The sequence below is a fragment of the Crocuta crocuta genome, unplaced genomic scaffold (assembly GCF_008692635.1).
Source record: "Crocuta crocuta isolate KB4526 unplaced genomic scaffold, BGI_CrCroc_1.0 scaffold8, whole genome shotgun sequence".
Classification (NCBI taxonomy): domain Eukaryota; kingdom Metazoa; phylum Chordata; class Mammalia; order Carnivora; family Hyaenidae; genus Crocuta; species Crocuta crocuta.
This window is the reverse complement of record NW_027532162.1, coordinates 2201379-2209650: the sequence shown is the minus strand read 5'-3', so window position 1 is coordinate 2209650 and position 8272 is coordinate 2201379.

Below are 8272 nucleotides of genomic sequence, written 5' to 3'. Positions count from 1 at the left end.
AGGGTCAGAGAGAGACGGAGACATAGAATCTGAAGCAGCTCCAGGCTCTGAGCTGTCAGCACAGAGCCCGACGCGGGGCTGGAACCCACGAACTGTGAGATCATGACCTGAGCCGGTCAGACGCTTAACCGACTGAGCCACCCAGGTGCCCCAAGAATCTTAAGCAGGCTCCCTGCTCATCGCAGAGCCCAACTCAGGGCTCAATCCCACTTCCCTGGGATCATGACCTGAGCCGAAATCAAGATTTGGATGCTCAACCAACCGAGCCACCCAGGGACCCCCAGTGTCTTCCTCTGAAGCCTCAGTTTTCTCATCTGGAAAAATGGGGGTAGAGATGGGACAGCTGAACCAGCTTCCAGTCATTTTGTTCCATAGACCCTTTCACTGGAGGACAGACTGACTGGAGGCCAAGTGCATTGTTCAATAGACCTGCACAATGAATGAGTTACTGGAAATTTCCACATACTACAGTCCTTCGCACCTTCTCTGAAGTTAGGGCAGACAAGCACTTATTTAATTGTGTCCCAGTGAATATGTTGTGGCAAATCATAATGCAAAGTTCAGGGTTCAAGCTGCTAATGGCTATATAATGAGAACCAATTTAAATTTGAAAGCTACTTCACAATTACTCTGGGCAGCACTAGGGTGCCTACACATTCAGAACCCTGTCAGCAACTCTTCAGGTCATTTAGGAAGACAGGATGGGGGCGCCTGGCTGGCGTCAGTGGAGCACGTTGACTCTTAATCTTGGGGTCATGAGTTCAAGCCCCACGTTGGGCATAGAGATTACTTAAAAAAAAAAAAAAAACCAGGAAAAATAAACTCACCCAACACTACATTTCAGTCAACATTCAATCTTGATATCCTAATTAAAATAACTAGTGAATTAAAACTGACAAGTATATGAAGGGGCTGGTGAAGCACAGTGTTTTGTGTTTTTTTTAAACACACACACACAGACACACACACACACAGACCTCTACGCCCAACGTGGGGATTGAACTCATGATCCTGAGATCAAGCATCACGTGCTTTATCAGCTGAGCCAGCTGTGGGTTACTCTTGTGGGTGAGAGGCCAAGCATGTTTACTTCTGTGCCCACCACCCAGCCCTGGGTTCCCTTGCCTGTGGCTCATTGGTGTTCGTGTCATTAGTGGTATCCCTTCTAATTTTTATCTTCAATAGTCTATAAATGAAATATTTAAAAATCAACCCTTTAGTAGCTCAGGTCATGATCTCACAGTTCTGTGGATTCGAGCCCCGCATCAGGCTCTGTGCTGACAGCTCAGAGCCTAGAGCCTGCTTCGGAAGGGCAGAGAGAGAAGGAGACACGGAATCCAAAGCAGGCTCCAGGCTCTGAGCAAACGTTCAGCACAGAGCCTGATGTGGGGCTCGAACCCACAAACCGAGAGATCATAACCTGAGCCAAGTCAGATCTTAACCAACTGATGCTTAACCGACTGAGCCACCCAGGCGTCCCTGAACTGTTGTTTTTTTTTTTTATGTTTATTTATTTTTGAGAGAGAAAGAGAGACAGAGACAGCGAGAGACAGAGCATGAGTGGGGGAGGGCAGAGAAAGAGGGAGACACAATCCAAAGCAGGCTTCAGGCTCCGAGCTGTCAGCACAGAGCCGGACACGCGGCTCAAACTCAGGAACCACGAGATCATGACCTGAGTTGAAGTCAGACGCTCAACCGACTGAGTCACGGAGGCGCCCCAGTGTTGAACTGTTTTACCACATACATACAGGTGTCCTTAAATGATGGGTGTTTGAATTTAAATAAAGACACGGTTGGCACACGTGTTCTGTGACTCCTTTTCCTCGGCACCACGTCACTTGTGCGGGACTCCTCTCTCCTGCTGCGACGCTTTCCACCACGCGGCTCTCCCACAATTGTACCTCTGTTCCGTCGGTACACAACAGGCTTGTTTCCAGACTTCTGCTATTGTGAACAATGCTGCTATGGATATTCTAGTAACATTTTCCGTTTTCATTAGGTTTCATTAAACTCATCGATGTTAGCAGATACAGCCAAACTGCTTTCAAAATGATGTTATCAATCGACACTCCCAGCAGAAAAGGAGTCTCTCTTAATCCACACCATCGCGAACACCTGGTGTGGCGTTGTCACATTTTTCTGGGCCGGTCTGCTGGGTGTCAAGTGGTACCTCGCTGTGACTTTATTGTGCGTTTCCTTGGTTAGTGACCGTATCTCTTCATGTCTTTATGGGCACGGGTCTCACTCCCTGCTCCGTCGTCAGGCTCCAGGGCCTTGGGGAGGTTAATTTCTGTGGGCCTCAGTTTCCTGGCTGGTGAAGTTCCCCTCTAGAGAAATGGACCACTTTCAAAGACCTATAGACTCTGACATTGGGGGGGTTCCCCCAGAAACCACTGGGTCGTCACCCACAAACCATGAAAACTTTCCAGTCGGTATTTTAGTGTCCCCCTCTCTTGCTCCAGCTCCCGAGCCCCGGACGTGGCCCCGGCTGGCAGCTGTGAGTGCGCCGCTGGCGAAGGGAAGGGCAGCTACTGCCTGTCCGTCTGCTTCCGACCATCCAACCCGCGGGTCACTGCCCCCTCCTGCTTTCTCATCTCACTCCTTTGTTCTGTGTGACACACACGTGTATAATCTTTAATTTTATTTATTTGAAAGAGTGAGTTGGGGAGAAGCAGAGAGAAAGAGGGAGAGAGAGAGAGAATCCCAAGCGGGCTCCTCACTATCAGTGCAGAGCCTAATGTGGGACTCAAACCCACGAACCGGGAGATCATGAACTGAACCGAAGTTGGATGCTCAACTGACTGAGCCCCCCCAGGCGCCCCACATGTGTATAATCTTTCCCGCCATCTATGAGGGGCTCCAGAAGGAGCAGAGGTGAATACAAATGTCCCACCCACTGTGTCTAACCAGCGGCCAGAAAGACAGCCTTAGGCACCAAATGTGACAGTGCCTCTGTGGCTCAGCTCCTTCTGTGGTTCATTTTCACTTTTGGATCAAGTCCAAAGTCTTCAGCTCAGCCTTCCTGGGGCCCTACCGCCATTTCCCAGCTCATCTCCTGCCACCACCATTCTCCCAAGACCCCACATGCCCCTCCCTCCTGTGTTCTCTCCGTGAGCAGGTGCTCAAGGTGTGGCCCTGGGAGCCATGGGAACGGTATTGTGTCTCCTCTTTCCTCCCATAGCACTTTTCCACGCATGTGCAGTAGCCCTATTTTGTGATCATGTCATGTGCACTCCAGGCAGGGACCTGGTACCCTCTTGGGCACTGCTGGGGCCTGGGATGGGACCCGAAGAGCCACTAGGTGCAATGAAAGAAGAATGGGCAGATGAGGGGGTGAACATGAAAGTCCCTGTTTTGCCATTCTGTGGCCCTCACCAGGTGGGCTGGATGGCTGGTTAACTTAGTAGAAATGTTTAGTCAGTTTATTTTAGAGAGTGTGCAAACGTGAGCAGGGGAGGGACAAAGAGAACCTTTATTATTTTTTTTAATGTTTACTTATTTTGGGAGAGAGAGAGAAATCAGGGAAAGGGCAGAGAGAGAGAGGGAGAGAGAGAATCCTGAACAGGCTCTGAGCTGTCAGCCCAGAGCCCGACGTGGGGCTCCAATTCATGAACTGTGAGATCATGACCTGAGCTGAAATCAAGAGCTGGACGCTTAGGGGCGCCTGGGTGGCTCAGTAGGTTGAGTGTTTGACTTTGGCTCAGGTCATGATCTTACGGTTCGGTTTGTGAATTGGAGCCCCATCGGGCTCTGTGCTGTCAGCAGAGAGCCCACCTCCAGTCCTCTGCTCCCATCTCTCTCAAAAATAAACAAACATTAAAAAAGAGTTGGATGCTTAACTGACTGAGCCACCCAGATGCTGAGAGAGAGAGAGAGAGAGAGAGAGAGAGAGAGAGAGAGAGAGAGATCTTAAGGAGGCTCCATGCTTAGCATGCAGCTGATACAGGGCTCAATCACACGACCCTGGAATCATGACCTGTGCAGAGATCAAGAGTTGCATGCTCAACCGACTGAGCCACCCAGGCGCCCTTAGGTGGAAATATTTAGAATAGTTAATTTCAAGCCTTGGTCCCTGCCCCATTAACAACATAAACCATGTAAACAGCAGGAGTGACTCATCTCGTAGAACTCTCTCTCTCTGCCCTAGCTCCAGCCTGAGGACACAGCAAGTGGTGCACGGGGACCCGGAGGAACCGACCACAGGGAGCCGAGCGGTGGATCCCGACACACATGTCCAACGCCCAGGGAAGAGTCAGCCTTTCTCTGGGTGCCAGTGAACAAGGGCCCTGATGGCAACACAAACCCAACGGAGCCGCGGGACAACCTGCTGGTAAAGACTGACCCTGGTGATGGTGGTGCCGGGATTTCTCCAGGCGTCAGTCAGGAAAGTGTTCAAGCCAGAACCGCTGGAAGCCTGCTTGGGATCGTGGCCACCAAGTCACGCAGACGCCAGCTGGCGGGAGAGCAAGCAACACGGGCTGGAGGGAAGGGGGCGAGAGCAGCTTTGTGGGAGGCCCCCCCAATTAGACAGAAACAGATCTAACACCTGTACTGAGCACCTGCTGTGTGCCCGACCCTGTGGGGGGCACTGGCTGAACGTGGACCTGACCCAGCACACCCTGGCTTCCTTACACTTTCCTGGGAACCATCAAATGGACTGAAGTACACAGCACCTTATCTTCCTACTTGGAGAGCCGACGGTGGGAACCCAAGCACGAGTCTGAAAGGCAGTGTCAGAGATAAAGGGGTGGGTGACTTCACGGATGTCGTTCGGCACACGCCCCCCTCCCAAGTGATTGAAGAAGGTGGCACTTCTGCTGTGGGGCGCTCTTGGCTAGAAGGTCAGCAGCCAAAGCCAGAACGTGTCTATTTCCCCAGGCTCCATTGCAGCTGTTCTGATGATACAGGCGAGCCACACGGACAGCGTAAGGTTCTGGCCAGGTTCTCAAGCTGGTGGCTCTGGAAAATCCCTCTTGAAAGTCCCTCAGGACCATACAGGCCGCCTCCTTGTGGCCGGATGCAATCGATTTTCCGCCGCCTGGAAAGGGTGTCGGTGCTTCTGTGAGCACTGGATGGGGCGAGGGTGGGGGTGTGTGTGGGGAGAACTTGATAATAGGAGCCAAGTTGTCTGAAACCCAAGGCTCTTTGCTCTTGGAATCACACGAGGGCGCAGCCGACGATGCCCAGGGCCCGTGTGCACGGGGCGGGGGGAGTCCCGCGCAGGTGGGACAGCCGTGTGCGCTGCAGGCTTCCGTGAGCCATGCCTCCGTGCGTCAGTCCCCGGAGATCACACTCCGCTCTGTACGGAGGGGCCTCGGGATCAACACACCCGTCCACATTCCGGCTGGCACACACTTGCCTCCTGAGAGTTTCTCATCAGTCAAATGGGGATAATTATACCTACTTCCTGCGAGTGTTTTGGGGATGAAATCTGATGAAGCGTGGCCAGTGCCCGGTACACAGTAAGCGCTCAGGGCCAGTGGGTTCTCAACTGTTAACATGCAGCCCTCAGTTTGGTCTCAGCAGCAGCACCGTGACATAGAGCCTCTCAGGAGGGGCTGACGCTTCTCACTGTGATGGGCAAGCCAGTATAACAAGGTGGGGTGCTCCCGGCAGGAGTGGAAAGCCCCCCGGACCGGGAAACGGAGCTGAGATTGCCGCGGGGGAAGGGGTGGAATCCTGGGCAAGGGCTGCCTCCTGGCACAGCAGTGGCCCCAGGACACGGTGGCGGAAAGGCTGGATGCGCACTGGGCACAAGAGCTGTTTGTTGGGGCCCCAAGGAGACCGTGTGGGGGTGTGAACAGGCCCCAGGCAGAGCGTGGCCTGGGCGGAGGGGTGAGGGATCGCTGCGGGCGGGGAGCCCTGAGGACAGAGCCCCCACTTAGCCACGAACTGTTCCAGTCTGCAGCAGGCGGTGTCCCGCTTCTGTGACAGCTTCGGCAGGTGGGGCTGTCCCAGCCTGAACCGGGGCCAGCAGGGTGGACGGCGGCTGCCTGCTCGGTGCTGGGTCCCTCTCCCCGCTCTTGTGGGGACAGGGCCATCGTTCCCGGGGGTGTGCTCCTCACCCATCCCAGCCCGTGACTCCGGTGGGGTGAGCAATCTTAGCGCCTCACCACACACAGGGTGGGCACCCGTCCCTGGCTGTGGGGACTAGTTCAGGAAAGGACCAGACTGCAGTCGGACCCATCAGAGTCCTTTCCTGGGCGTTTTCTGACTGGACCTGGTGGGAAGAGCACATGCTCCTTTTCAGCTTCAAGGTTTCACGGAAGCCACCAGGGAGACGTGGAGATGAGAGATGGGCAGCGAGAAGCTTTCAAAGCCGCAGGCCCTGCAGCCCGCTCCCGCCCCTGCGCCTCCCATGGCCCCGCCTGGCCCGGGGAGGCGGTAACCTGCTTTGTTTCTGCTGAGTGGGGGGTTCCCGTTTCTGGTAACCAAAGGGGCTCTGAACGGCGCACCAGCGCTCCCAGGCCTTGCTGTCGGGTAGGTGCGGGGAGGACCTCAGGGTGATCTTTCCTAAGAAGGGCTCAGAGGGCCTGACAACTTGAAGAGAGGAAACCTTATCTGCTAGTGACACAGGGCTCCTGGGAAGGAATCTAACCAATACTCTTCAACGCTATTTACATTCAGTGGCAGACATTCTCGGTTGTTCACAAAGTCATTTCCAGCAGCCTCTCCCTGAACAGCTGTGGAGCAGAACCCACGGTACCCCCTGTCTTCCCAACCTCTAAGTGACAGGGCCGTGTGACCCGGTCCAGGGAAACAGGGCGGGAGCACCAGTCTGTTGCTGGCGGCGGTGTGGCTTCATGGTTTGGTATTTTTTCTTCTATTATAACTTGCCTCAAATAACTTTTAGAACTTAGTGGATGTATAAAAATAACGAAAAAGTTAAATAGAGGACTTTTTTAAATTATAAAATTCCTAGCTTCTTTTTATTCTGGATAAAAACAAATGTAAGACAGTATTTCAAACTTTCCAAAATAATTTACAGGGTAGATGAAAGAACACACAATAGGCAATGCAAATGCCTGATATTCTTCCTACGAGGCAAGAGATTTCACTCAACCTTCATTCGACACACTGACCCAGGTCTGGGGACTCAGAGGTCCAGAGAGTCCACTTCCTGTCCCGGGAGCTCGCTGCGGGGGAGACAGACACACTAATAGGTGACTGTAAACTCTGATGTAAGTGCCGTGATAAAAACAGGCTCCGGGGGTTATGGGAGCGCGGTGGGGGCCGGAGCAGACTTTCTGATGGCAGTGACACCTGAGCGGCATCGGCAGGGCCATCTGGTCGGGGCACAGGAAGGGCAGGCCGGTCAGGGCCCTGCGCGGGCAGAGCTATACAGGCGAGGAGCTCGGGCGGGAGCAGCATGCTGTGCGGGAAGGTGGCCTGGGGAGGCGGCGGGGCCGTATGGAAGGCCTGGGCNGGATTCGAGGACCACAAGCCTAGGCACAGGGAGACAGTTAGAAAGCTGATGCCAGGGTCCCGGTGGGGAAGGGGAGACGCCTGTGCGCTTTCCATTCCATCTGCACCGCGTGAGGAGACCCGCCTTCTCCAGTTCCCTGTTCAGAAACAGACCTCCTGACTGATGGTTCTTGACCTCTGAAAGCACTGGTCCACCCAGCCATGCAATTGCTTCTGGAAGTTTTTTGCTATTCTTATAGAATGGATATCAAAATTCATTTTGATCAAAGTATTTCATTAGCTTTTGACTTTCAGGGAGCAGAAAAGAGCCACCATTTAATCAAGAACCTTTTGTTCTGTCAGCTAATATCAAGTGAGGAGCTTCTTTAAAAAGAAATCCTGATTATACGATCATGAATAATCATGATGAAGATAAAAAGAGGGAAGTAACAGGAGTCCAGCGTGCCAGCACGAGCTCCCTGTTGAGCTAATTTTTTGAAAGGACGAACAAAATATAAAGGAAAGGAAGCAAAATCAGAGATGAATCCTGGAAAATGACACAATCCTGAAAACGACAGTCAGGAAGACTATGCTGTGGCTTGCTGGAAATCCTAAGGAAAACAAAAAAGGCCTTTACACCGCTCCTCTTAGAGCAGGGAGAACACAGGGAGTAGATCTGCTGCTCAGGGGACGGTATGAGGGGGCAGATACACTCCCCTTCGTTTCAGCAACATACAGCCTCCTGACAAGCTCGGCCCTTCAAGGCCTGGGGATGGGGACCCTGGAAATGAGCGATGTCGGTGGGGGGGAGGGGAACAACTGCCCTCCGCGGCCCCCCCCCCCCCCCCCTGCCATTTGCTCCTGTGGA